Genomic DNA, 14,815 nt, shown 5'->3' with positions numbered 1-14,815 from the left:
TAATTGTGTTAGGCTCAGAATGAAGTCTGAGGAGTATAAGAATAATGTACCAATTGGTCTCATGTATGACTCCCCATGCAGCACCATGATGGGTAGAAGGCAAGAAGTATAAAGCACCATATAAATATGGCAGATATTCAGGAGATACTGTGAGGCATGGTTGGGCATCCTTTATTTTACTTTATTTTGTTTTTTTTAGTACTGGGAATTAAACCAATAGACACTCTATCACTGAACTATATTTCCAGTCCTATTCACTTTTTAATTTTTGCAGGGTTTTTGCTAAGTTGTTGAAGCTGACCTTGAACTTGTGATCCTCTTGCCTCAGCAACACCACCCCAACCCCAAGTTGCTGTGATTACAGGTTTGTGCCATCATTCCTGGCATGGTTAGGTATCTTAAAAGGGATAACACTCTTGGGAGAGAGAGAGAGAGAGAGAGAGAGAGAGAGAGAGAGAGAGAGAGAAGAATCCCAAGCTGCCAACTAGTGAATTACTCCCCGGTTGAGCTTCCCTTATTCCTTTCTCATGTGTGTGAAGAGATTTTTATATCCATTTGTAATACTTTGTTAGGGTTGCCATAAGAAGGTACCACAAGACTGGGTGGCTTAAATGGCACTATATTTTGTCACCATTCTAGATCCTAGAGATCAAGGAGTTAGCTTGGTTGACTTCTCCAACAGCCTCTTTCCTTGGCTTGTAGATGGTGATGGCCATCTTCTCTCTGTGAGTTTGCATAATCATTTTTCTGTATGTATCTGTGTTTAGTTTCCTCTTATTATAAGGATATCTGTCATAGTGAATTAGGACTTAACTTACATAAACTTCATTGTACTTTACTGCCTAAAAGGTCCTGTCTTCAAATATAGTCACATTCTGATGTAATTGGGGAGTTAGGACTTAACATATATATTTGGAGGGGCACTATTCAGCTCACTACCCCACTCAAAGTGACACCCAATCCTGTCTCCAAACATATACACACACACATACACACACACACACACACACACACACACACACACACACACAGAGTCTTCTAATCAGTTAAGTTCCACTCCAATCATACTAACAGCATAAATAGTACATAGTACATAGTAAATACTTACTATGTACTATTTACTACTTACATAGTTCATAGTACTTACTGACAAGTAATACATACATAGTATGACTGAACAAATTGCTTCGTAATTTTGATGCACTTATGGATTTGATTTCTTCCACTTGTTTATATTTTTGTGTTTGTGAGCTCTCTTCTTGGACTGTGAACAAACTCAAAGAATTTATCAATTTATAGAGAAAGCAAGAGAAAATGTAGAATAATAATAATTCAAATCTCAGCCACACTGAGTATTTACTCAAAACCAAATTTCATCTATAAAAAGTACAGGAAAAGGCAAAACTACTGACTTAACCTTCTTCCGAAACCTGACCCTGTTGGCAGTCAGAAAACAAATCTACCTAATCTATAATTTTTATTAATCTAAGAATCTCAGGGAATATCTCCAAATTCTCCCATTTTTAACACACTTACATTCATTTTACCAGCAATTTTCCCAGCTCTTTTACCAAAATGTATCCCAAATAAATTCATTTTACTACTTTTTTTGTTAATCAATTTTATCTAAGCCACCATCCTTCATCACATGAAATACTCTAATCCTCCCTCCCCATCAAAGCTATTATTGACCCAGGAACTAGGGTAGTTCTGCTCAATGTTAATGAGTTATATCACTTCCAAATTTAAAGTTACCTGGTATCTTAGAATAACATCCAGTCGCATTTAAAAAGAATGATCTAGCCTCTGCCAATCTCCTAGGATTTTCCTGTCCATTGTATGTTCCAAACTTACATACTGTTCTTTCTTTTATCTACTCCATATAGGGTGCCTTAGGGTATCAGTTTCTAGTCAGAAAGAATGGGTATACTAGCTGTTCTCTCAAATTAGAAACATTTCTATCTAATCTTCATTTTTCAGAGTCTTCACATAATAAAAACCTTACCTTAAATGCTGCCTTCTCCAGGAGGCCTTTCATCCTAATCTCAAGTAGCCTCCAAATCACTCTATTATCTAATTACAATTCTCTGCACAGCACTTAGAACTTTTCAATATTTTTCTTACTTGTCTTTATTTCTGTATAATTTGGACCCTGACTATTTTGATTGATGGTATAACCCCAGAAAAAAATAATAAATGGTATACAGTTGTACTCAGCATATACATATTTCATAAATGAGTGATCATTTATTGAATAAATGATCTTTAGGGTGACTAACATGAGATTCTTGACCTTACAAGATGATCATCAAAAAATCAATAACTGTCTCTGTGGTTGAAATAAAGTTTCCCCAAATCACCTAAATGTTCCCCAAAGGAATGAAGAAGGCCAACTGTGCATATCTTTATTTTTTTCTTTTTCTCTTGAGTCTAAGTTTTGCAATATATAAGAAGTTCGTGTTTGATATTTGACCCTCAGGAGCTGTTGATTTACTAACAGTCACTAACGATTTTGGCAGCAGAGACAAGAGCCCTAAAAACAGCAAAATCAGGAAATAATCCCCATCCCACTTTAATGTTCATGAGCTACTCATGGAAGTAACTATTAGTGGCAAACATATGAAAATAACTTTCTATTAAAAAAAAAAAAAGAAGAAGAAGAAGAAGAAGAAGAAGAAGAAGAAGAAGCAGCAGCAGCAGCAGCAGCAGCATAAGTCCAAACAATGGCAATTCCAAAATGGAATGAAAAAGGGTTAAGTATTCTGACTTCCTACAGCCGGTTACCCTAGAAAATTTTTACTAAGGTAATGTACTGATAAGCATGAGGTAACAAGAGAAAAAAAAAACCTCAAAATTTTCCAATTACATTGAATTTTGCCTATAGAATTTTTCAACTTATAAGGAATCAACTATTTTTTCCCTAGGGATAAAATTTGGCAAACTTCAATAATCCAAGATAAAAAGAGTCACATACCCACTCCAGCAATCCCTAAGCTTGTTTCAGGGTAGGTAGACAATAAAGAGCTCATTGAAGACCAAGGAAGAATTAAACTTTGTTTGGGAAACAAAAACAAAGGTCATTTAAATTAGCAGGATATATCATTTGAAGAACAGCTGGTAGTTTTTAATTGGTACATCCTTTAGAAGTAAAATATTGAGTGTTCCTCAGTCTTATTGGTCCATTTCCAATGGATAAACTATCTCCTGGCACTAGTCAATTAGTTTGGCTTTTATTTTTTAATCAAAGGGCATTATGGTGTATTTTGCTACTAACTGAGACATTAATCTCAAGTAATAAAATCTTCTAAAATCTTTATTTTTAGGCCCAAATTATGATCTTGAAGATTTTATACTATAGGCCAGTCAGCCATTATTCATCTTTCTGCTGCTGTTTTTGGAAATGAATCACCACCATCCACTCTGGGCTGTCTTATTCTACTCTTACTCACTTTCTATCTCTACTTTGCATGTGACTTCTTTCTTTTTTGAATTTTCCATTCTCCTTATCCATGGGTGCAAATCTTTTGCCAGAAAACTTATGTACAAAGATACAACTGTTTTTTTTTCCTTAAATGACTGCCTAAAGAAGCATGGATATCATTGGTAAGAATGTTCCAATTTCTAATTTCTTAGAGGTCCTTGTACTATGAAGCTTAAGATATGTATAAGGAAAAATAATGTCTTTAATTGAAATTTATGAATGACATTGAGTACTTTTGGTCAGTTATTGAGTTAGAGATTTGTTTCCTAATAAAACTCTTATGTTACAAATATAATTGGCTTTCAGTGAGTAACAGTGGGTATACATAGTTACAGGTTTAAGGAAAAAAGCGAGGCAGGTGGGCTTCTCACTACTAACAATGCTGAGGTCCTGTGCTCTGCAATGCAGACACTCTATTTGACAAGAAAGACCTTATTTTCATAGTTGCTCATAGTTGGTGGTGTTTTTTATAACAAAGTTAGATTTCTCCCTGGGGGCATCTTATCTCACATAAATAGCAATGACTCACAGGCGCTGGGGAAGAAAAACTGATGAATTTCCTGAATACCTCTGCCTATTGCTCACATAATTAACATTTCACTATACACATCATTTTATTTTCAGGCGACATTTTATTGAGCACTATTATACAATGATGGGTGGCCAAAGGAGGTGGCTCTTAGTCATGTTAAGAGTAGAAGAGGGGTGAGATACAAAAGCCTTAGAGTGATTCAGTTTGATTAGAAACCCAGCTCTGATATATGTTAACTACATTTCATTTAAAAAACTAAATAGTCTCTGAGTTTTAAAATATGGTAAGAGTGATTACTTTATGGGGTTAAGAGGATTAAATTAAATAATTCATGAATGGCACTTTTCAGAATTTTATCATATCAATGAAATGTTTCTATCATTATCAAAAATATTGACTAATAATAGTTCACCAAGCTATTTAATGACATAAAATATGGAACTAAGACGATTAAATGGTTTTTTACAGATGTCATGTAGTTAGTAACAACTCAGACTAGAACCCACATTTCTAAATTCCAGAGCTGCACTATTTCCATAGATATGATTCCTTCTCTTGAGGTTTCTGACATTGCTCCAGGGAAGACAATTTAGCTTTAGAGTTAAAAAATCACCAGTTAACTCACTAATCACCTCATATAGCTGGTGAATGGAGATAGTTCTGAAGAAGAAAGAATATGTTTGTATATTGGAATAAGGAAACATGAAAAATATATTTTGAGGGTTACAAGAAGAGTTTATCCAAAAAATCAAGGTGCCTTCATAGAATTCTGTTCCACTTGGTTGTTTCTGTTTGCAAGGGAGGATCTGGAAATTGGAATTGGTTGCTATTTGCAACTGCAAGGATTGTGTTTGTACCTACTATAGACATAAAGGACTGAGAGCAAGAAGGAGACTTGGTAGGAATAAAGAGCCCCCTGCTGGCTTGCAATGTAGCAATAAGGTGATGTATATGTTGTGATAATACAAGCAAAACTGACTTGTCTATGTGGGTATTTCTGCAATTGTGTTCAAGCAACCTTTAATAGATTGGATTGTGAGTTGGTATTATGGGGGATATTGTAAAAGAAAATACAAATAGCTGATAGACAGTGATATTGTGCATTTTCCATTTTTTTTCATTTGTCTCGTGTCCTCCATTAAAAAAAAAAGATATTTCTGAAGAAAATAAATAGTACCTGGATTAGCATAAAGATATAATACAAGTAAAGTAGGCAAGCAGGAAAAATAACCTTGGAAATGATACAGAAATAATAATACAATAAAAGTATATTCGGTTCCTGCTGTTTAACAGTAAAATGATTGACTTCAAAAAATATTCATCTGATGAAAAGTTTTACAGACTGAATTCAAGAAGCTATTGTGCTCCACCATATCCGTGGAATGTTTGCAATCACTACAGCTAATTAGTGTCTAGGATATCTGAAAGAGCTTATTAGTTCAGGATCCTTTTCCAGTGGAACTTGATTGGTTTGAGTCTTGAATGGTGATCAGCGTCATTTCCTAATGAATTCTTTTGCATTTTCTATTACCTGTTCCAAATCCTATACAAAAGATTGGTAGATCTCAAAATCTAGCTCCTAGTTCAGCAGTTTTAGCATTACTAGGGAAATTTTTAAGCAATAAAAATTCTCAGGACCCAACTTAGAACTACTGAATCAGAAACTCTGAGTGTGGAGTCCTGGAATCTGCATTTTAAGAAGCCATTCAATTAATTATAAAGGACATTGAAGTTGAAAACTATTTTATATTTGGATTTGTAGTCATTTTAGAATAATAACTGAGAGCCAGGGAGGTTGCTGGAAATCACACAGTTGGTTAGTGACATAACTGAAATCCACAAAAACCACTGATCCTGATGATGTAAAAATGAAATGTTGTTCTCTAGTATGTGATGATTCTACCCAAATACTTTCTCCTGAAGTAGATGTTCTTTGAGATGTAGGTTATACTGTGTTTGGGGCAGGAAATTCACTCAATATTCTTCTGAAAGTACTCAAGCAGCAGATCAGGAATTATTTCTTGCCAAGGTATTTAACTCACCTTCATTAATAGTAAAGCCCAAAAATACAGGAGAGAAAACAGGCTTGTATGGAGCACCTGTTATTTTACCTATGCTACATACCATCTCCCACATGTCTGTGTTTGGTCCTCATAACATCCTATGATAACAAAGACCCTGGGACCTCAAAAATTGATACCATTCTTCCAAAGACAAATACTTAAGAAATAATTGAGTTATTAAAATAAATAACTTCTAAAATAATTTCTTTTTTGTTTACTGTATTTCTATCTATCTATCTATCTATCTATCTATCTATCTATTTATTTATTTCATACATGACAATAGTGGAATGCATTATATTCATAATTTCTAAAGGCCAAGAGATAGCACTACGAACATTGTTCTTGGCAAACAGAAAGGTGGGGTGGTAATGAGATGATGCCTGAGTAGAAAAGCACTCTGATAACTTGGAGGAAAGACTTAAGATTTATTTGGTTCATCTCTTTATAGGTCATACCCACCAGGTGTTCCATCTTTATATTGCACCTGGGTCCAGATGTTCAATTGTCCTCTAGATTGTCCCATAAGATTGTATCCTAACTATGCTATACAAATACATAAGAGCTAAAATTATGTTTCTTCCAAACTCGTTCCTTCCTTCCTAGGCCTTATTTTAGTAAATGGCAACTTCCTTTTCAACAGTGCTGGAAAACAGGAGTCACCATGACTCTTCTTTTTCTCATACTACCACATTCACATCTGTCACTGACCTTTTCAACTCTACTCTCTGTTGCTTCTCAAAACACATTTTACTATCCATCTTAGTATCTTCACCAGAATTTGGGAGTCATTAACCACTTTCACCTTGAATTTTAGACTATTTTGCTAACTGATCCGTTTTTTCTCACCTTCCTACAGTCCTCCATGGGATATCAAAATTATTTTTTAAGTCACATGATCCTCTGACCCCAGGGTCATCCCCACAAATTCCAAGCACCCTACACAGCTTATTCGCCCTTTTATGGTCCAGTTCTTCCTATATTTTTCAGCCTTGATTCTCTGCTCTTCACCAATCTTATTGAGTTACATGACAGTCATCAACACAACATGCTATTTCACACTTTTGTGCCTTGGCCACCCTGCCCAAAGGAGTTCATAGGTCCTAGGTAAATGGTCTGTTGCCCTCTGGGATAAATGGACACTAACCAAATACAGCATCAGGATCTCTTGAAGGATTCTTCAAGAAAACATTTAGTCTCCAGATTGTTACAAACTGTAATCATTACTCAGAACAGAGGCTGCCTGAGTGCTAGTTCCTGTCTTTTTTTTTTTCTTTTTCCTTTATTCCTAACTAGAAAGGTATTTGCAGCTGTGTCCACGGCCTTGGAACTAGTAATAGGTTTCTATAGCATCCAAGGACCTAAAAACCTTTCAGGGTAGAAAATAAGCACCTGGCCTACTTTGAGTCAAGTACTCTTAATGCCTAAACTCTGAAGAAATACTTCAAAAATTTTTATATGCATAGGATAAACCTTGTGTTGATCTGGAGTGAGGCTGAGATTCCGCATTTCTCTCAAGCTTCTGACTGGTACAATTTGAACAGCAAGGTTCTAGTCTCTTCTACTTATACTGCAGATGGAGCAATGTGTTCGAAATTCCCATAATTATTGTCTCTTTGCAAATCCCCTGGGTAACATCTTGATAGTCATCATAATTATCACTTTGTGAACATTTACTATGTTCCCAGGTATGCACTTTGCCTGTATTTCATAATGTACCTAAAATTTTTAAAAATAACCATGTTGTCTTATTTCACAATATAACCTAAGATAGACTTTGACTAAAACACATATGAATCATTTTACTTTTCTGCTTCTATCTGGAGCATAATATCTATTTAGGATATTGTATTTATAAAACTAAACACAACTCTCCTTTATCTACTGAGGCTAAATCACAAGCATAAGATCTTGTTTTGCTTCAGAAATGCCTTTTATCTACTGACCAGAGTTTCAGCATCAGATGCTGCCACTTGCCCGACTTGCTGGTTCCTGCCTCTTACAGCAGATGGTTTGGCTATTTTTGCCCCAGGGCTAAGACACTCTGATCCCAAGGAAACACATTGTACTTGGATGGCATTTTATTTGAACTCAGACTGGCCTGAGGCTGAGTCCCCTCTTCATATGGCACACTGCACTCTTCATTTTTAGTGAAACAGATTAGCTGCAATGTTTGTGCCCCAGTATAACAAAGATCACTGTAGAGATGAGTGCATTCTAGTTCCTGCTGTTTGTTTGAAAAGCATATGCAGACATGCCCAATATCTTTCTTAAGAGTTTCCAGAATGTTTCCTGGAAAAATCAAAGACCACCTGCAGTTACAGAGCCCTGGGGAAAAGCAATAAACTAACCTGTGCTCAGAGTGTCTTCTAGATTCATCTCCTGTCCCTTCGGCCATTCAACAAATATTTAGTAAGGTCTTAGGCTCTGTGAGAACTAAATCTCTGTCTGGATTTGGCTTATCTGTCAGTCCTCAGATCCTACCATACATACTCAACTTTCTTATTATGCTCCAACAACAGGGAATCATCTGTTGTTCCCTGAGTGTTTCAGGTAATTTTGTATCTCTGCCCTTGGTATGTGACCAGTTCCCCTCTGTGTGGACTGTCTTTATCCATATTTTGTCCTGGGTAGCTTATTTCTTTTCATTTTTGTTATTTTTGTAGCTAATGTAGTACTCAAGAAATGCTTGTGAAATTCTAATTGAATTGAAGGAACTAGCAGAAACTTCAGTAGCATCTAGTTCACTGTTGACCCAGCATCTTTTTTTTTTTCTGTATTGTTTGTTTTTGAGATGCTGGGGATGGAGCTCAGGGTCTCATGCATGCTAGGCAGGTTCTCTACCACTGAACTATACCTCAAATTCCAAGTATCTTTCAATAGCAAAAAATCTTTAGGAATTATTTAATTCAGCAGTCTAATTATACAAATATAAAAACCAAGGCATGGGAAGGTTTAGTGATTTGCTAAAACTCATAGTTGGCACAGTAAGGATTAGAATCCAATTCTAGTTCATCCTGATGTGCCACAAATATTTTTTGAGCAAACAAACAACGCAGGATTACTTATGGATCTATCTTATGAAAGACCTATCTTATGAAGCACCTCACATTCTCAGGGATTTGTAGCTGTAATATTATCTTTCTTTAAGAAGCAATGAGCACAATTCTCTTGTGTTCAATATTTTCCCATGTAACAAGAAGGTCATAACATTGATTGTGGTTTTATCTTGAATAAATAGTGCCATAAAGATATATTCCACTGTATAGAATGCCCCCTCTTAAAGAGGCAAAATTCATAAATCCATGAATATATAAATTAAGAACAATATTTCCCCCCCTTTCATTCAATGATGTGTGAATTTTCAGTTCTATTTATCACAGTATGGCAAGAACTTCCCCATACAGTAATCCCTGAATTGTGGGTGTCTAGAGTAATGTCCCACTCATAGTTATTGACTGAGCGTTGGCAGAGCATGAAGATAAGGATGGTGTTATGGTGTTAAAGAGCCATCCAAAGCAAGGTTTTCCCTTTCCTGAAAAAGTCAGGCATACAGAAGAGAAGAAAAGCTGAGAGGAAAGAAGCTTGCTTACATCACTTTTAAGCAGAGGATGTATGGAACAATTAAAAGATACCACAGGTTGATAATGTAGGGAAATAAGGAAACTATTTCTTAGTTCTAGAATCTCCAGTCATGTGCATAAAATGGCTCTCTGGTTTTCAATTTTCCTCACATACAAAATAGAAAAATTGACAATAATAATTCCAAAAGATAGGAGAGTATATAAAGAGGCATTACAATAAGTGCTGGGTACATACTATTTCATGTAACAGTCCAATCACCTCTGGTAGTTTATATTATTAGCCCCTTTTACTCATGTATGCCAAAGATGTACTGGAGAGATAAGTCACATCTAGGTTGGTCTATGTGCCAAAGCCACATTTTTAATCATTATGCTTTACTACCTCCAAAAGGATATAATTAAATGGAACTTGGAAATCAGCCTGAATAAATATTGAGAGACATAACAAAGACACTCCTTAATATTCTTCTGGGGAGGTAATAACTTCTTCTACTCAGTACACTAGGTTTGTACACATTATATCAGGTCAGGAGGATTGCAAGTTCAAAGGCAGCCTCAGCAACTTAGCAAGGCCCTAAATAACTTAGCAAGACCCTGTCACAAAACAAAAAATAAAAAGGGCTGGGGATGTGGCTCAAGAGTTAAGAACTCCTGAATTCATACCCTGTTTAAAAACAAAAAGCAAGCAAGCAAGCAAACAACACCACAACAAACAACAACAACAACAAATTATATCATACAAGCATAGTGAGTAAAATACAGAAATATGACAACCTACAGCTCCAGTCACATGACTAACTCTGAGACAGAGGTGACTTTCAATCTCTAGCAACAGGGCTTGTACTGAGCAAGTGCACCTTCAAATGTGCACTTTATATTCTGTAATTCCCAAGTGTATATCAGAAATCAAGACCATCTATATTGTTCTGCTCCATTATAAAGATGGCAAGATAAGCCTGTGGGGTGTATCTGTGTGTGTATGCGTGTGTGTGTGTGTGTGTGTGTGTGTGTGTGTGTATCTATCAGATACTAATGGTAAATATTGAGACAGAAAGGGCATTAATATTGGTTGAGCCAAAGCTTTAGAAAAAAGGGAACAACCTGAGATTATCTTGGGTTTTAAACATTTATACAAGAATCAGTTTCTTCCTTTTTCCTAGAAATCCTTGACCAAATTATAGATGTTGCCCAATTATATGATAGGTGCAGAAAGAAAGGGGAAAAGTCAAAGCATAAATTGGGAGATGGATTCTTGGCTTTAATGTAATCATGATTAAAAAATGTCTTTTCTCTAGATTCCATTTCCATTTTTAAAAAGGGGGGTTAGACTAGAATATTTCTAAAGCCCATTCCATTTGTACTAAAAGTAGGTGCTACATTCCGGTGTTAAACAAATGCATGGCTAAATCAATGAATGCTAAAGGTTGCTCAGGTACAGCTTTTATTGACTCATTTATTTAAAAAAACTTATTGAGAGCTTCCTATATGCTAAAAGCTAAAAGCTTTCTTATATTATCTGTTTACATCAGAGAACAAAGCAACATATGCTTCACTTCATGTAACTGATTTTTATGTTTAAGTAATGCAAAGAAATAAGAATCTATGTGTATTACTTTTGGGAATCAAAGTAAATCAAATAAATAAGATGCCTTCTAAGGTATCTGGAACATTCTATTTCAGGAAACTGGTTTTAGGCATACTGTTTCTCAACTGATCAATGCCAAATTAAGAGAATCAAGCTGTAATGTGTACCTTCCTTGGGAACAAAAACTGGTTTTTAGTTTCCTTAGGTCAGTGGTGTTTGAACCAGGGTAAGCCATGGGGCCCACTATCTTGCTTGCAGTGACTTCCTTGTCTACTGGCTTTCGTTTGGTGTCAATTCCACCCAGCTCACCCCAGAACCTTCCTTTTATGCACTGTTATAACTTTGGTCCATTGTTTTCTTGAAAATTTAGCAGTTCTGCTTTAACATGGTCTTGTTAACACCACTTTTGATTACCCAAGGAAATCATTCACCACAGTCACTAGCTATCACTTAAAAAGGGTAACTCTTCATAGTAAAGCAAGAAAACACACTCTCTCCAAGGATCATAAAAGCAGCACTGGTGAAGGAAATGCCAAGAACTTGGTTGAGTCAGATTTATCACATTACTGTCTACACAACTGCAGGCTTACTCATCTTTTAAGCTCCTCCAATTTTTCAACTATAAAATGGTAATCTATAAATGCTTTACCAGCCCTCACAAGTCTTATATAAAGACCCAAAACTCAAAATGTAGTTGTTAGTAAATATAAATGATGTTATTTCTCTGATTAGTATATTTGAAAACATATTCAGATAAATTGAAAATAATAAAATGTCATGGCTTAGAAAGAAATTGAAACTTGGAAGCTGTGAGAAGATAGCCAATCTTTTTCTCTCTTTTTCCAAAGAAACAACAAAACAACAGGAAATAGCACTATGATGAGGTGAGCAGGGTGATGACATCATTTGTAGAGCTAAGCTTATGAGGTAGAAAGAGGAAGCCGCCACACCTGTAACCAAGAAAATATGAACTAGCTATTCTGTTGTATAGAGTGTCATTTTTAAAATACAGCAATCCACCCCTTCCTTTAGCTTCTTTCATTTTTCCATCCAAGCACTTCTCTTTTCAATATCCTAGGTTCTCCAGGTCTTTTCCCAGACATTCTTTGTGTTCATTTTATTGTTCATTTCTTTTTGTGTGTTTATTTTCCTATAAAATTCTAAGTGGATATTAAGCCAGATTATGCATAAGATAAAAAATACTTTAAAAGGTATATCCAATCTATAATTAATTAGCCAATAAACATCAGTGGAAACTTAAGAAGAGGGAGAGGAATGTATTTATTAGAAATTCTCTCTGAGATTGTCAGGGGCCTTTGAATTGAATGCCCCTTTATTGCAACTTAAATTGAAAGGAAGGGGTTTGAGGTAAAGTAGAATATCTCTCCCTATGCCTTTTCTAATGTCTTCTCCCTGGAAAGGAGCATGAAAGTAGACCCTACACTACGTTCAGGGATGCTATCAAGTATCAGCAGGATTATCTTCTGTGTGGAAGCTATTTCTGTGACCTTGCCAGTCTCCAGCAGCTTCCTGCATTCCTTGGCTTGTGGCCCCTTTCTCAAATCACTCTGACCTTAGCTTCTGTCATCAGACTTCTTTCTCTCATTCTGAACCACCTCCGCTTTATTGTATACAGACCCGTGTGATGATGTTGGACCTACCAAATAATTCAGGTTAATGTTCTCATCTCAAGAGCCTTAACCTAATCACATCTGCTAATATCTTTAGCCATGCATGGCAACAAATTTACAGATCCCAGAGATTCAGAGATGGACACCCTTATTCTTCCTGTTATGCTCACTATGTCATTCTGGAGTGAAAAAAACATGGATTATATCCTGAACCTACCTAATGTACTAACTGGAGGATATTAGACAAGTTGTCACAGCAAAAACCTACCTCCAAATCTATAAAATGGGGATCATAATTATATCTACCTTGTTGGATAGCTGTAGAATCAAATAAGCAGCAAAGCTAGTTGGATAATACCTAATGTAAAGGTGGCATATTATTTGCTAAATTAATATTTCTCAAATTTGAATGACCAATGATGCCTTTTGAGATAAACATAATGCCTCTTAAGCATTAATAAAATGTTTAAATTGTATTATTTTAAAAATAGGAACAATGTAAAACTGGTTAAATTCCCTTTGCTTGTAGCTCTTATACAAATATACAAAGCAAATTTACCTAGCAAATTAATGGAAACAATCACTGCTTACAAACTGAATGCATAGTTGCTACTGTGCCAATGATGCTTCCCAGTTAGACCTTATTTACTGCAGTGTGTTATGCCCAAATCTCCCTTTACCTTTTCAATATTCAAACTTCCAGGAAACCTTCATAAATGAGATGGAGAGTAATCATTTAGGTTTCACACATTGGAAGCTTTGTCATAAAAACAAAGTCAAACACAAATGCTTGGCAGTATGCAACTCAGAATATACACCACAGTGCTTCCCAGTAGAGTAGCCACTAGTTACATAGGCAAATTTAAGTTAAAATATCAACAGAAAATAAAATGAAAATTATATTAGTCCCATTTAAAAACTTAATATCCACATGTGGCTGTATTTACATTACTGGATGGTGTAAGATAGGACAATTTCATTATTGCGGGAAGTTCTATTGAAAGACATTGGTTTAGAATATACTTATATTTAGTTCATTAAAAACACAAAATTTTTAAAGTATTCTTAGATAATTTTGCATTCTTAGAAGACATCTGGGAATCCTCAGGATTTGAAGAACTGCTATTTAAGAAATATTATGGGATGGAGGTATGTGTCACTCAATGGTAGAGCACTTGCCTAGGATGCACTCAATCCTGTGCATCCCATATCCAGTGATGAAAGAGAGGAGGGAAATAAAGAAAGGAGTTATGTCTATGTTTGAATTGCATTTTTCCTGGTGGTTAGTGCTGAATAAATACTTGTTGAAAAACCGAACTGTCAATTTAAAAAGAACACTGAACACTGTGTGTGTGTGTGTGTGTGTGTGTGTGTGTGTTTTAAAACTAAAAAGTTCTGTGATGGAATAAACATGATAGGAATAAGAAATAAAACATATAACATAAAATTACTAAACGTAAATTAATGTATTTAAAAAAAATCCTTTTCAAATAGCCTGTTACTCCTGCACTGTGCTTGTAATAAATAATGGTAAACTTGAAATGAATGTTCTGCCCTCTTGCGTAACTGAGTTAACCTCTCCAATCTCTGCTCTTCTAACTTGTGACCTTATGCATCATAATATTGCTAAAAGAGACAACAAAAGAAATTTGGAAACAAATCAAATTTTAATTATTGGTATGCTATAAATAGTGACTAGCAATTATTAGGTTAAGATTATTTTATTATTCTTACTGAACAGACACTGTCACAACAACAAATATTTTGGTATAGGTGCAAACACCTGCTTATTACTGAGACTAATGTCTTTACATATTTACTAAATTCACTATCCAGAATAAATTTATTTTTCAAGGCTATATACAAATCAAAATTTTAAATAATTAAAGTAGGGCATTTACTATGTACAGGAAACTTCATTCTTTTTGTTGTGATACTT

This window comes from Marmota flaviventris, chromosome 3, assembly GCF_047511675.1.
Source record: "Marmota flaviventris isolate mMarFla1 chromosome 3, mMarFla1.hap1, whole genome shotgun sequence".
Lineage (NCBI taxonomy): Eukaryota > Metazoa > Chordata > Mammalia > Rodentia > Sciuridae > Marmota > Marmota flaviventris.
The sequence above is the reverse complement of the archived record's forward strand: the minus strand, read 5'-3'. Positions refer to the sequence as shown.